The sequence below is a fragment of the Phalangium opilio genome, unplaced genomic scaffold (assembly GCF_054372755.1).
Source record: "Phalangium opilio isolate 3A_F unplaced genomic scaffold, DU_Popi_V2 ptg000019l_1, whole genome shotgun sequence".
NCBI lineage: Eukaryota > Metazoa > Arthropoda > Arachnida > Opiliones > Phalangiidae > Phalangium > Phalangium opilio.
This window is the reverse complement of record NW_028324152.1, coordinates 1474932-1490273: the sequence shown is the minus strand read 5'-3', so window position 1 is coordinate 1490273 and position 15342 is coordinate 1474932.

The following is a 15342-nucleotide window of genomic DNA, read 5'->3' as shown; positions in this document are numbered from 1 at the left end:
AATATTGCGATAAGACGGTAAGTGTCCTTACGCTTTCCGGTTTTAGATAACAAATAAGTTTTTTTCTATAATTCTATGATAAAATTGTAACATGTTTATAAAAGTAACACCACCGCATATGCGGCTGCCGTTTCTCTGAGATAATACAGTTTGAAAATTAGAAATGCACACTGCAGTTTAGTAACATTTGTGAGAAAGATATGAAATCACGGGGACATTTAGCAAGTTTTGATAAACCACAGATTTCAAAAACCAATTGTTCTCTTGTTTACTATCCTTTTCTGTAATGCGCTGCTTTGATGATTACTTTCAACGAAGACACCGCAGCTTTGCTGAAAAGAAAATATTCGAGTAAAAAAACCGGTAGGCCTATTTGGTCGCTTGAACGGTCCTCTAATTAGTAGGGTTGTGCTTGACCATAGTGTGGAACTCAATGGGGTATTTAAGTTATACTAAAATTGTTAAAAATTTTACTGAAGAAGTTACCCCAATAATCAAAGGCAAATTTTACAAAACTTTGACCACTATGGAGAATAATATAAAATAACTATCTCAAACAGCTATTAACACAGAAAGACGTCTGCAATTTGTGTTTGAAAACATTGCTACGTGTTAAAAGTAAAGAAACAGGTAAAAAACATTTCCAATATATTCGATTTGTCTCTCTGTCATTGCATACAAAAAATAAGTATTCCAGAAAATAAAAGCTCAACCAAAAATGATGAAAAACTAACAACTAAATACAAACTATACTAGTATAACAGTTCATAGTTTTTCGTAATTGGCATAACAAGAATTGGTTCTGTTATTAATGTTTCCTATTTCTAAAGGCGATAACTTGGTAGAAGCTGAAATTATTTCTGAAGAAGACAGTTTACAAACGCCTGCTTTGATGAGAGGTTGGTACATAAATACAGTGCTATTATTTACTAGGCCTTTACACTTTCTCGTTAACTTCTAAATAAATTATGCATTAGAAAAAGATAATGCTCCAAACTCGAATATGTCCATGAGTTCTGATGCAGTCGAAATTAAATCAAAGCTATGCGATAATTCATACCAGCTGAAGAAACATTTTTGTGATTCGAGTTCTGACAAAACTACATGTCCTTTGGCAAATTTGCCTACGTCTGGAGACTATGGCGAACTAGTAATTTCTGGCCAAAAGACAATGTCTAACGATGGTGATGAATCAATAGGCATTTTTCCACAAGAAAGTGCGTCTGAGAAATTTCATCAACCAGAAAATAATTTGGAAAATGTGACTAAGAGGAAACCAATGGTTCCATTTGATAATAGTATATCCAATGAAGGTATGGTTCCGGATAAATTCTGTGTACAACTTTATCTGAAATGAACAGAGAAGCTTTTACAAGATAATGGCGTCATTGCCAAGTACCTCTTTCTCCCTACTACTTGAGGCTCGAAATATGTATTAAGAAATATATAAACTTCTTCGCCAATATAGAGGTTTACCTTCTTAAAAGACCAGTTCCATCTAAAATCGAGTTTTCATTAAAATAAATCGTTTTCGTTAAAATCGGTTCAAAACTCGCAAAGATAATAATTTTTAAACTAAGCAAAATTGTGAATTAATCTCTGAATCCACTAAGATTTGTTAACTCGTGACCAATATAAGTATATACGTCATAGTTTGGTTCTAGTTTCGTTTCGACAGGCTCAAGCAAATTTTTCGATATAAGAGTAAATTCATCGCGCAGGGAAAATTAAAGGTAACTATCGCGGCGTTGAGGAAACAAAGCTTGCGTCAAACAGTAACGTATATGCAACAAGTATAATAATTCATGCAAGTTAAGAAATTGAAACCGATTCAGAGATTAACTACTGTTTTAATTGGTTAAAAAATTAATATCTTTGCGAGTTTTGAACTGATTTAAAAAAGGTTTTATTTTAAAAAGCAAAACTAAATCAACCACTATTAGTCGTCATTGAAAACTTGACCAAGTGAAATACGGTCTTAAAAGGACAACCTTTCAAGACAGTTTTTCACTTGGAATAAAATAAAATTGGCTTTACTTGTGATAGTACAAATCAAGAGTTAGAAACTTTTATTAATTTAGTCCAATTTAAATTTCTCCGCTATCTTAATTTGTATAGATATAGGCTACCATAAATCATCTTCATGCGTTTTATGCCAATCCGGAAGCTTCCCAAGTGACGACTATAAATGTGTCTTGTGCAAGGTAGTAGTATTTCAGGAACCCAATTAAGATCTGACAACGTTCTTAGACAGAATTGGGCTATAATATCGTGAGCCCAGGTTTCAATCCCCCCGGCAATATAGCCCTGTTTTCGTTTATACCATCCTATTTGACGAATGACCTCATAGAAACCTAAAATGTCTATTCATACTTTCTCAGGTCTTACTGTTCTTGATGGAAATAATAACTCTTCATAACACGAAATTACTCTTTCAGACAACTGTTCATAATCTAGATGGCTGCTCCTTTGTAGCTGTTTTGGAAGAAGGCTATGATGAAAACCGATACTGTAGTAAATGCTATTTTCTTAGCACCGATGAAAGAGACAAGTTCAGGGAATTCAAAGCTAAAGAAAATTGGATGGGACTGGGTGCTTCACCTCCAGCAAATAGAAGACGGGGGTCATATCTAAATCCATTGCGTGAAATGTCTAATGCTGATTTTGCTTGTGGGAAACAAATAATTAAAATAAAAATACTGAAAAATAACAACGGATGACAGCTTCAAGGTGTGAAAGTTCGAAACGAAGTTTACAGTTTCTCTAATTCATGCGCCTTCGATGCGGTGATACAGTTATTATGCTCTTCCTACTGTGATAGTGACAATTTTAAGGAGAAATTAGACGACATGGACATTTCAAATCCAATATGTGTTTTGGCGAGATCAATTGTCGTCTCGGGAATTAGTGCCAAAACATACCGCGATAGAGGACTTATTCTTAAAAATCACTTCGAGCCAATTGAATTTCCAGAGAATGTTTATTCATATAATTGTAATACATCTGCTGCGGTTCTGGTCAAAAAACTTTTTACTCAAATTCCTTCGTTATCCGAGACAAGTTTATGTCACAATGAAAATTGTTCAAGCGCTATAAAAATTTGCAAAAGAGAAATAATTGCTATAGAATGCCCACCTAACGAGATAAGCAGCCTCTTTGAACTGCTCCCAGAAATGTTTTCAACGCAGTAAGAAACTTGCCAAAATTGTAAAAAGGAGAGAACGATTTCCAAGACCTTTTCAAGCATAGGCGTAATATTTGTAGAGCCAACTAACTTCAACGAAAGACTTGATTATGAAGGTTCCTATATAGTCAAACTTCATGATATACCTATATGTGTTAACATCCAGGATATCAATTTCAAACTACGCGGTGTTATCGGGTACAAGGGTTCAAATAACCCAACTTCAGTTGGCCATTACGTTGCATACGCAAGAAGGGATGATATAAAAAGGGGAAATTGGGAAATTTATGATGACTTAAAGAACAAAATCGCTGATTGCACGGAAAAAGAAAGTGTATGCACACATATCATTTGTTATTCATATTAATTATAAAATTGTAATCAATTAAAGTACATTGAATTAAGTATAATACATAATTGCGATATAAGTATTTAATAATGAACTAACAGCGAGAGAAAAAAAACGGAGGCGCATATTGGTGCACATACAATATGTCATCTTTTTTACGTTTCGGATACGTGGTGAGCTTTCATTTCGTCAGCCCCCAAGAACATTAATGAACTAGAGGCGAACCGTAGTGGTGCAAGCTAAGTTAAGGGTGGTGCATGATGGTGCATGCTTGGTGCAATTGATCCATGTATGTTTGGTGGCGATTGCAGTTTTTAGTAATAAATTAACACTGAGAAAAATAAAAATGGCTGTGCATATTGGTGCAAGGATGGTGCTCATAGAATATGACATTAATTTTTCATTTCGGATACCTGGGGGGCTTTCATTTCGTCAGCCCCCCAAAATCTTTAATTAATTAGAGGCGAACCGTAGTGGTGCAAGCTAAGTTAAGGGTGGTGCACGATGGTGCATGCTTGGTGCAATTGATCCATGTAGGTTTGGTGGCGGTTGCAGTATTTAGTAATAAATTAACAATGAGAAAAATAAAAATGGCTGTTCATGTTGGTGCAAAGGATGATGCACATAGAATATGACATAAATTTTCCATTTCGGATACGTGGGGGGCTGTCATTTCGTCAGCCACCCAAAAATATTAATGAACTAGAGGCGAACCGTGGTGGTGTAAGCTAAGTTAAGGGTGGTGCATGCTTGGTGCAATTGATCCATGTATGTTTGGTGGCGATTGCAGTTTTTAGTAATAAATTAACAGTGAGAAAAATAAAAATGGCTGTGCATATTGGTGCAAGGATGGTGCACATAGAATATGACATTAATTTTTCATTTCGGATACCTGGGGGGGCTTTCATTTCGTCAGCCCCCCAAAATCTTTAATTAATTAGATGCGAACCGTAGTGGTGCAAGCTAAGTTAAGGGTGGTGCACGATGGTGCATGCTTGGTGCAATTGATCCATGTAGGTTTGATGGCGGTTGCAGTATTTAGTAATAAATTAACAATGAGAAAAATAAAAATGGCTGTGCATATTGGTGCAAGGATGGTGCACATAGAATATGACATTCATTTTTCATTTCGGATACCTGGGGGGCTTTCATTTCGTCAGCCCCCCGAAAATATTAATGAACTAGAGGCGAACCGTGGTGGTGTAAGCTAAGTTAAGGGTGGTGCATGCTTGGTGCAATTGATCCATGTATGTTTGGTGGCGATTGCAGTTTTTAGTAATAAATTAACAGTGAGAAAAATAAAAATGGCTGTGCATATTGGTGCAAGGATGGTGCACATAGAATATGACATTAATTTTTCATTTCGGATACCTGGGGGGGCTTTCATTTCGTCAGCCCCCCAAAATCTTTAATTAATTAGATGCGAACCGTAGTGGTGCAAGCTAAGTTAAGGGTGGTGCACGATGGTGCATGCTTGGTGCAATTGATCCATGTAGGTTTGATGGCGGTTGCAGTATTTAGTAATAAATTAACAATGAGAAAAATAAAAATGGCTGTGCATATTGGTGCAAGGATGGTGCACATAGAATATGACATTCATTTTTCATTTCGGATACCTGGGGGGCTTTCATTTCGTCAGCCCCCCGAAAATATTAATGAACTAGAGGCGAACCGTGGTGGTGCAAGCTAAGTTAAGGGTGGTGCATGATGGTGCATGCTTGGTGCAATTGATCCATGTAGGTTTGGTGGCGGTTGCAGTATTTAGTAATAAATTAACAGTGAGAAAAATAAAAATGGCTGTTCATGTTGGTGCAAAGTTGATGCACATAGAATAAGACATAAATTTTCCATTTCGGATACGTGGGGGCTGTCATTTCGTCAGCCCCCCAAAAATATTAATGAACTAGAGGCGAACCGTGGTGGTGCAAGCTAAGTTAAGGGTGGTGCATGATGGTGCATGCTTGGTGCAATTGATTCATGTATGTTTGGTGGCGATTGCAGTTTTTAGTAATAAATTAACAGTGAGAAAAATAAAAATGGCTGTGCATATTGGTGCAAGGATGGTGCACATAGAATATGACATTAATTTTTCATTTCGGATACCTGGGGGGCTATCATTTCGTCAGCCCCCCAAAATCTTTAATTAATTAGAGGCAAACCGTAGTGGTTCAAGCTAAGTTAAGGGTGGTGCACGATGGTGCATGCTTGGTGCAATTGATCCATGTATGTTTGGTGGCGATTTGAGCACCTGGGGGGCCAAGTTAATGGACATGGTAAATTCGCGCTTGGTAAAAATCACGAAGAGCTGTCGTGAGAAATCTTTGAAGGAGGGAAAAATGTTCAATGCCGGGTTACACTGCAGCGAATGCGCTCGGCCTCTGTTTAGGCTATACAATTATTATACCACTTAAGATAAGACGGATGGCTGACCAAATCGGACATACATACATTTCAACCGTAACATAGAATCTTGGGCCCTTAGAGAGAGAGATAATGTCCTTATGCTAAATAGAAATGACACTTATAATTTCACATCTAAACAAAAAACTTTATGAATATTTACATGAGGCACCGAGTTTTTCTGCGATTTTTCTCCACGTAACTTCCTTTAATTTGGCCATTCTATAACTTTGTAGAGCAATGTTCCATAGCTCCGGTCTCAAATGAACATCTTTAATTAATTCTTCATCATTAAACTCAATATGGTTATCCATATTTAAAATGCAAATAGAAACCGAGAGACTGGAAAACTATTTAAAGACCGAACGCCGCTTTTATTTGATGGAGCAGACGAAAATCCCACGTGACCGCATTTAGGTCGCTGATTGGCCATACGCTGCCTACGCCAGCTTACTAGGCGAAGAAACTTGAACGCTTTGAACATTTTTTTCCTCTCTCGGCTCTCACGCCCGGCGTACTCGACGTCAAATATTACTTAATGCGGATAGGCAATTTTGTCGGCGTACTTGGTGAGCTTAGCGTACTTAGCGTGGCCGGCGAACATTTTCGCCTAGTGCGGACATAGCTTAAGTGTCTGCGCCGTAGGCTTGCGGGGTCGTGAGAGTTTCTCATAATAAGCAAGGGATCAACCACTCTAGATTTCCCGATAATAATTTTAGCTTCCCCTTGTCAAGGAAGGTGTGATACTGTTATTAGAGATGGGCCGATAACGATACCATATCGGTATCGGTACCGATATTTGGCTTTAACCGATATATCGGTATCGGTTAAAAATGAACCGATATTTCTACCCGATATTTTTTGAAGAAAATAAATACTTAAGACCTAAACTCTGAGACAGCACAATTTTTCAACTATTTTTGGATAACGTAACTAGTGTCTAAAATGGGTTTTTCGTATAATAAGCCAGTTTTATAGTCTCAAGTACCGAAATTGGATCGAGAATCATCTATAGAGATGGGCCGATACCGATACCATATCGGTATCGGTTTGATATCGGTTTGATATCGGTTTAATCGAAGGATCGGGTAAAATATCGGTATCGGTACGTATCGGTTTCCCAAGTATCGGATCATATCGGTATCGGTTTAAACTGGTATCGGCCCATCTCTAACTGTTATAGTGTAAAGTTAATTCAGGGTCACATATACATGGATATTTTCTGAATGGCGACTGAAGGCATAAGCTCGGATTCAAACCTTAATATTAACTATGTATGCCTTATATCATAATTGTATTGCATTTAAATGATGTTAAGTATGCTATTGTACATAACTGTCAAAGAAAATAATTAATATTAATTATATGAAATTAAATATTTAAGAAAAACCACTAGCTAGGAAACTTGAGATTTAAATTTAAATCTGGGGTAGAAAACCACTACCCTATTCTACCCTACCGAACCTATTCTTTATGTTTATATATTCCAATTGAGATTTCTTCTACGCTGCCATTACTAGTGCTACTGGTGAAGTAAACAGTTAATTTTAGAGAATTTGGGCTAGAAGTATTATTTCATGTATTTTACTTTAGTAGTGTTCGTTATAATCAGCACGCCGGAACTAAAAACTCGCTCTAAAGGAGTCTGTTAAGTCCTTTTCTACTTACAGGGTACGATAACATACCACCAGAAGCGCATAATCTCTAAAAGGTTTCATTATATACCATATATTTCCAAAATACTCCTTTCGAAATCATTTAATACCCTCACTGTGAGACAACTAATTGAATACGTTCATGGGTACTAAAAAGGTCGCGGAAGTATTTTATAGTACCTTCAAAATACTAACCGAAATTCCGAAAAATATTTCAAAATATTCATTAGTAGACGACGTTGTTACTCTGTATTAATTTTGAGTTGAGAAAAAAATTATCTTAAATATTAAAATTAATATAATTAATATTATATATTTTCTTCAATAGTTATTCACCTTATTGCACGTAACCTCGTTCTAAAAAGGAACTAATGAATATTCTTGAGAGACTTGACTAATATTGACGTTTGAAATGAAGCATACGCCTGTTGTTTCGTCATACTCAAATCGGTAAATAAGGTTTCGAATCTCAGTAATGGGTAACAGCAGCACAATTGCGTGAACCTCTGGTTGAAGCCCTACCATTGGGAGGCTAGACGTTTCACGTAACCATAGCCGATCGCCGCGTACATCTGAAACTTAACGATTATGATGGAGTAGAAGCCAGTAATGAGATGGACAAAAGACCAGATAATGGTGGTGTTAAGATGCCAGTAAGTACAGACAGACATGTGGGATCAAAGAGAGTAGAAAGAGGGGAAGTTGTAGTTAGAGGCTTTGGCAAGGACTTTAGGGTGTTCTTGCTTTTCTTTTTTATTTATTTGATAAATTTCCCTCCTAATAAGCGGTTCACCGTATTTCAACCAATAAGAGGGCAGAGAAAGAAGCGCACGCATCGGAAGCTTAGAGGTAAACGAGAACATTCCAGCCACGCCTTCTACTCCCCCTTTTCTACCCTCTTTGGTGGGATGAAAAAATACTAGATGATGGTGGAGTTTAGAAGCCAGTAAGTAGAGACTGGTGTATATGTGGGATGGACAAATGAGTAGACGATGGTGGTGTTAGACAGAAAATGGAGTAATAGCCAGTATAAGTGGAATATAAATTTAACTGCACACTCTTAAAACTCATGGGTTGAATGAGTTTGACTATTTGAATTTTAACTACAATTTGGTTACAAAAAATATCCCAGTAGCAATTGAATAAATATTTCCAGCTGGTAGTTTGGAATGGGGTTGTTTCAATCCCAAAAAATGTGGTTATTGTAGTAACCCAAATTGGGTCATTTGCAATTTTAGGCAAACCAAGCGTACAAATACACGGTATTGTACACTAGGTGGATGTTTAGAAAACTTTTCAATACCAGTTATTTTAATAATATATAAACAATCATTTCAAATAATAATATAAAAATTATTCTTCGAATATCAAAATGAAACAGAGCTAAATAGCTACAAAACTACTAAAATAATCTAAATTACTAAAAATATTTCAATATATTTATTTTATATTATGAAGACAAGGCAAACTGCTAACGCGGTGCACTAGTGTATCAACAGTTTAAATTATCTCAAACATTAAAATAAATATAATTAATATTATGTATTTTCTTCGATAGTTATTAACCTCATTGCGCGTTACATCGTTTAAAAAATAATTATTGAACATTCTTGAGAGACTAGACTATTATTGACGTTTGAAATGAAGTATACGCCTGTTGTTGTCCTACTCAAATCGAAGGTTTCGAATCTTAGTAATGAATAAGAACAGCGCAATTGCGTGAACCTTTGGTGGAAGCCATTGGGAGGCTAAACGTTTCTTGTAACCCTAGCCGATCGCCGCGTACATCTTAACGATGATGTTAATGAGTAGAAGCCAGCTGGTGTCCATGTGGGATGGACAAAAGACCAGATGATGGTGGTGTTTAGAAGCCAGTAAGTGTAGCCTGGTGTTAATGTGGGATGGACAAAATAATAGATGATGATGGTGGTGTTTAGAAGACAGGAACTACAGACTTGTGTCCATGTGGTATGGACATATGAGTAGAGGATCGTGGTGTTAGACAGAGAATGGAGTAGTAGCCAGAATAAGTGGATTATGTTTTTCCAAATTTCCGGGAACTGTATATGAGGTCCGGAAATTGAGAACACATTTCCTCCGATTTTCCAATGGCGAACGCGTCGTAATAGAACCGCTTCGTGATATACGTCAGGTAAAACTAAGCAGCGATCTTACAATATCGTGGAGGCTGAAATTAGGTACGTGGGGTTCGGGAAAAACGCTTAGCTGTGTAGTAAACAGTACTTAGGGTTCTATTTTGAGATGTTTTAAACAACACAAATTATTGTTCTACTTTGAGAGGTTTTAAACAACACAAGCTAGTTTTTTTTCAACTCAAAATTATGTAAGAATATAAACCAATTTGTGGCTACCTTTTGTCCCAATGTTGCGTCAAAATTACAATTAACCCTTACTATGGTTGTTTTTGCTTTCGCTGTCTATAGACTGCGGAAGAATTGCAATTACCCCTTACGGCTGGGCGCCTTCTCCCCCCCCCTTCTGCCCCCAATTTTTCATGTGACCTGGGAGAATCCATCATAAATAAAGTTACTTTCATTTCAAACTTCCCGCTAGAAATACGAACTTCAGCGACATCTATACAAAGTCCCGTAAATATTTTACTATTGAAGAATTAATTTTTTGGCATGACCGGGATTTGAACCCGCCACTTCTGTATCCACACAGGCACCAGAGTACAACGCCTTATAGACTGAGCTATTGAGGCTTAGTACCTTTCTGCGATTTTCACCAACAGTATCTCACTCTTCCCTCGACGGGCTAGCTATTTTTTTTGCCAGAGAGAAACAGAGAGAGAGAGAGAGGAGGGGGACCACGTGACTCTCGTTACTAGAGTTTAGAACGGTCGACGACTGCCGCGCCCGCGTCTCAATTTCTTTTTAGTGCAAGGGTGTTTTATTTATCGGCGGCGGCACATAGCTGTTACTAGAACTACAAAGTTTGTATGAGGCGTTAATATTTAATTTCGGTTTAGGGTTAGGCTGTTTTCGGTGTTGCTAGAACGGTTGTATGCGGCGTTAATATTGAATTTCGGTTTAGATTAAGTTAACGTACTGAAACAACAACTAATGATATAATTGCGTTCACTATTATGGTTTTAATTAGATTTATATTAACGAACTCCAACAACAACTAATTTTATAATTACGTTCACTATTATTAACGTATCAGTAAGTTTATCACGCTCACGTTGGTAAACTTATTCAAACTTCAAATGATATAATTACCTTCACTATTATGATTTCAATTCGATCGCTTAAAGGGGCTTTACGACCCCTCTCCCACGTTCCGAACAGCCCCTTTAAGTTAAAGTACTCAAACGAAAAAAAACGACGTATCAGTAAGTTTATCACGCTCACGTTGGTAAACTTATTCAAACTTCAAATGATATAATTACCTTCACTATTATGATTTCAATTCGATCGCTTAAAGGGGCTTTACGACCCCTCTCCCACGTTCCGAACAGCCCCTTTAAGTTAAAGTACTCAAACGAAAAAAAACGACTTAACTTGATCACACTCACTTGAACAAAAAACTAATGAAATAATTACGTTAAGGTACTATTTAAGTTACGCGATTGGTATTCAAGTTAACATACTTTTTAAGTTACGCGATTTCAGATTAGTTTAACAATTACTTAAATCAAAAACGGATTTATGTGAGTGCATAAATCCGTTTTTGCTTAAATCCAATTAGAACTAGAACGGAGCTATTTATGTTAACGTAATCATAAGGTTAAGCGATTGCAGATTAATTCATATCTGCCTAAAATTTAAACTCTTCTGAGTAATACATAAGTCGACTGTTTTAGCAATAAGCTTTATATCAAAAGGTGTTAAACAATTTTATTTCAAAAAATAACCCTTAATAATGATTTTGACCATGCACTTTCTAAGGTTATTTTCAGTTACAATTTTTCTTTTACAAAAATTATCATTTGAAGTTTAGATTTGCCTTTAAAATCTAATTATAATTTATTTAATTAACTTTTATTAATTTAATTTTAACTTTTAAGAGTAATCAATTACTAATCATCACTTACCTTAAGAAAAAAATTCAACATTATTTTTAATATTGAAATACTTATCTCAATCAAAATAAATTAAGAACTGGTAATATAATAATTACAAACCCTAGTTCAAAAATAAATGTCCTTGATTTCTATCACCAGAAGGATAAACAATTACCTAGAAGGCTAGAAATCAATTAAACCATGATAAAATTAATTTATCAATATCATCGCATCCCATTCTTAAATGCGACACAAAAATGATGCAATCTTCAAATTCACTTAATAGCTGCACAGAAATACAAGTTACAACTACAAGTTCACTAACTTACCAGAACGAAATCTGACGCCTACCACGTTGTTTTAATTAATATAAAATTTAATTTAATCATATCATCATCTACTCGGATTCGATACACAAAAGACCGAGGCTTAACGTAGCTCGCGGCCATCTTTCTTGTTTACATGCGCTCGTCCAATGAAATAGAATATATATATTAAACCTAGAGTCACAACGTGAGATCACGAGATCGACGTTTCGCGATACACCTTTTGTCGAGCATGAATCTTTATCAAATACGGGTGGCACCACCCTAAGAACATTTTTATTACCGTCTGCTGCTATAATCTGTGTAACAACTAATAAGCTGTCAAGATAGTTTTTAAACGTGTTAAATAAAATACGCGGGTTAAATAATAAAAACTCTAGTCCTTTTTAATCTAATAAATAGATGAAATAAAATCATAACGATGTTTCTGATTGCAAATAAACGAGTAAAAGTTGTAATTAGTTCCGCGAGAGGGTGACAGGTGGCGCTGTCATGTTTTGATAAATGTGCTTGATAAACACAATGTGTTTCGCGGTAAGCCGATTTGAATTGTAACTCTATCTATCTCATTGGGCTCGTCTAGGTTTGGAAGGAGGCTCAAAATTCATACCCCTTTTTATGGACAAATAAGGTCTAGCTTTTTTTTAGTAGAGTGGAAGCTACGAGTCTCTACTCCTTCAATACACATCCGTGCCTTCAGGCTAGGAAATAAGACTGGTATACTGGTTAAAAACCAGTTTATAAATAGCTTGGACCAGTTATTTTTTATTCATAACGTGAGACTCACTGGTCCCAATGACTAGTCTATTAATTCCTACTTTTATTAAAAGTTGATATAGAGACCACTATAATTATTTTAATTTTAACATAAATTTCGACTCCAGTTGTGCATTTTTGTATACACTCCTAGGTTGAGACTGGAGAGAGTCCAGAGAGATTTTTTTAGAACAGAACAGTGATGCCAGATTGAGGAAAATTTCCCATATCTAGGGAAATTTTGACTCCTAAAAACGGCAAAAAGGGAAATTCCACCAAAAATTTGATAAATCTAGGGAAATTCTATGGTACGAAATATTTTATTGAAAGCCAACCATCTCAACATTAAAAATTAAATAACTTCATCAAATTGACTTATTAATTACGTTGGATTCACACTAGATGGAACCAGAAGAAATATAAATAGGGAAAAGTGACTTTTCCCGGGACCAGTTTAATATTTAAGACACCAGGGGTCACTGCTCACTGGTACGGAGGACTAGTTTCGAAAAATACCTTATTCCCAAGCCTTCTAGCCTTGCGTGTAATCATAGCCCACTCGATCACGCGCATCACGACGCAAGCCGCTCGCGCTATAGTGTAATTTAGGTGTAACCGTTAAAAACTGTTGACTGGGATCCTAGAGTAAGAGACCCAAATAAAGCTTGGGATCCTGGAGTAAGAGACCCAAATAAAACTTGGGATCCTTGAGAAAGGCACCCATATTAGGTTTAGGATCCTAAATAATGAAGCCCACATATTTATTACAAGATGAACGGTAACCCAAATCGAACTACTTGATCTACAATATCCAGATTGAGCCACCTACAACTGTCAAGTTCAACAGTGGGCTTGGGAACCTAGAGTAAGAAACCCATATAAGGCTTGGAATCCAAGACAAATATTTTTTGTGCAACAAAAATTATAATTTAAGCTTCAAATTTTTTTGTTTTTGCTTTTGCGATTCGAGTGGCAAAAGCATTTGTCTGACCCTTGCTTTCTGGGTGCCTTTTCCCCTTTTTATTCGCGTGCGGAATCGCATTGAAATTTATAAATAGTACCTAGAACCATACCTAGGTGGCTTTGCAACCTCCACTGTATTTTAGTTATTTAAGAAACTATTCTAAGGGAGCGGTAGCTCCCTTAGATAAGGCCTGATGACGGCTTTAATGTATAAGGAAGGTTTTAGGATTGGTTTTAACTTTTTTCGTATTAAGTTTATTGTTTCGAAATTTTTCTACTGAACTAAAATCCGGGCCCTTAATATGTGGTAAAAATTTCAAGATGATCCACCTAATAGTTTATTTTATAAAGCATAAAGTTGCTAAGGGTGGTTTTCATTTCCATAAAATTAATCACAGATTTTGGCGAAAAACTAGAGAATCTCCATAGAAATAACATGGGAAATTTTCCAAACTTACCCATTTTGTAACTACCCTTACAAAAATAACTATACGTTTGATAGATTTGAAAACGGTCTTAAATGAAAGCCCCATTTTTAAAGTGGGCGCCAATGTTTGTTTCATTAAGAAAAACAAAGTTTAAGTATTGTTTTTAATAGTTTTAAGTACCTGCTCCGAATTACGTGGTTTACCTTTAAACTGTGGAACTTAAGACTTTTTTGCTTGGGTTAAGTAATAAGGAAAGTCATTCTAGGACTTACGTCGTTTTACTGCGGATAATCAAATTTGTAGGGCAATTAGCTAGCTTAATTGTCATTATAACTATTGCGCGTCCAACTAATTTAGTTGCGAAGTACAGATTAAACTTAATTAAACAAAATAAGCAATTAAAGATAATTACCAATTATAGGTAATTAAATTTTTACACGAGTCTAAACTATAACATCTGTTTGTGTACAAGTCTACGGAATCTGTTTAAGCGCAGACTTACAGAATATTTTTGTGCAAAGGAGTATAAATTCTCTTTGTGCAGAGGCCTATGCAATCATTTCGTGCACAGGCCTATGGAATATTGTTTTACACAGCCTCTGGAATATTGTTTTACACAGGTCTACGGAATATTTTTGTGCAAATCTGCATGGAATCCTTTTGAGTATAGGAGTATGGAATCTTCTGTGCACAGGTCTATGGAATTTTTTGTTCATGGGTCTATGGTATATTTATGTGTACAAGTTTGAAGAATCTTTATGTGCACACAAGTCTGAAGAATCTTTATGTGCACACAAGTCTGAAGAATCATTATGTGCACACAAGTCTGAAGAATCTATATGTGCACACAAGTCTGAAGAATCTTTATGTGCACACAAGTCTGAAGAATCTTTATGTGCACACAAGTCTGAAGAATCTTTATATGCACACAAGTCTGAAGAATCATTAAGTGCACACAAGTCTGAAGAATCTATATGTGCACACAAGTCTGAAGAATCTATATGTGCACACAAGTCTGAAGAATCTTTATGTGCACACAAGTCTGAAGAATCTTTATGTGCACACAAGTCTGAAGAATCTTTATGTGCACACAAGTCTGAAGAATCTTTATGTGCACACAAGTCTGAAGAATCTTTATATGCACACAAGTCTGAAGAATCTTTATGTGCACACAAGTCTGAAGAATCTTTATGTGCACACAAGTCTGAAGAATCTTTATGTGCACACACAAGTCTGAAGAATCTTTGTGTC